Source organism: Amphimedon queenslandica, unplaced genomic scaffold (genome assembly GCF_000090795.2).
Source record: "Amphimedon queenslandica unplaced genomic scaffold, v1.1 AMPQUscaffold_12857, whole genome shotgun sequence".
Classification (NCBI taxonomy): Eukaryota; Metazoa; Porifera; class Demospongiae; order Haplosclerida; family Niphatidae; genus Amphimedon; species Amphimedon queenslandica.
Window position 1 is genome coordinate 15,827 of NW_003546907.1, and position 1,487 is coordinate 17,313.

Consider the following 1,487-nt stretch of genomic DNA (forward strand, 5'->3'; position numbering starts at 1 on the left):
TGCCTCTTATGACGTCATGTTTAGCCACACCCACCAACAGGAACTAAATTGAAAGGAAGCAAAAAGTGCATTTTTGAAGGCTCATATCTCAGTGAATAAATTTTTTTAGACAATAGGAGTTGGAACACATCATTATTATGATCAGGCAATCATATTAAGACCATAAAATAAATACCCTAAAAAATCACTGCAGTTACACTTTAAATTTAGTAATTATTATAACTGACCCATTAACCATTATGGCGGTTATCTGCACTTTCCGTTATAGCACTTTAGAAATAAGAAAAGACAATTGAGCTCAAGTAGTCTAGTTGCATGTAAGGCAGTGGCTAGGTCAGGTCTGGTAACTCATTTGTCTGGCAGAACTATACGTCCGCCCATAGATTTAACCATAGCCCAGTGTTTATTGACATAATAATTAATAAGGAACTGGAAGCTCCTGTTTTAGGCCGGATGTTTGAAGTGGCCTCATTGCTATTGTTCAGAATCAGAAGACAGCCCATGACACTGATTTCCAACCAGTAGTACAATTTGTAGCAAGGGCGTAGGGAGAAAAAAGGAAGGGGTGGGCTATGAAAAGAAAAGGGTGTGCAATGAAAAGAAAAGGGTGTGCAAAGTGCGCCGCTGATTTGACCAAGCCCACTTTTACGGATGCGAAATGGGCGTGTTCTCGCAATATGGAGTTTCATTTACTCTAATATCTATGGTTCTCGCAACTGCTTCAGACTCAGACTCAGATGAGGAATCAGGCAAGACTCAAGGTAGCAGGACAATCAACAAAATCATCATTTACAAGATCATCATCTTCAATCTTCTCATGCTCATCTTCAGTACAAATAGTCTATATGGCTGGGGTTGACTACTAATATACTCAACTAAAATTTGCATAAAATTTCCCATAGCTTTTGTTTCTTTGCAGCTGATATTGTGATGGCTTCACTTAAAGTTACGGATCACATTGCAAGGTGATCTGTAATTCTTACATAATAACATTGAAAGTACAATGTAGAGTAGAATTTGCGTCACAAGTAGGATTTTCATTTCGTATTTTCACTGGTCGTTCAGAATCCTACTTAACCTTGTTTTTTAAATTTTTTATGTTTTTGTACTACTATGGACTGGATGAAATTGTCAGAAATCGTTACAAGCAAAAGCTGTAAGTCTATGAGGTATTGACAATCCCTATCTTGCACAACTATAGACATTGTTGCTGGAGAAGACTAGCCTAATTGGCTAAGGATGGAATATATCCAATCGTGTGTCAAATCTGGTTTGAAATATCTCACTGATACATATGCAAGGTCATTAAGTGATGCTCTCAAGATATTTAAAGCAGCAAGATTCCTTAATCCCTATGAAATCAAGGAAATCAATCCATCAGCAGCATTAGTCAACGACATCTCAATTATTCCATTTATAAAATCATCAATAATTAGCCTCAAAGATGAGCTTATAAAGTATCACTATATTTGTCAAAGGTGGACAGT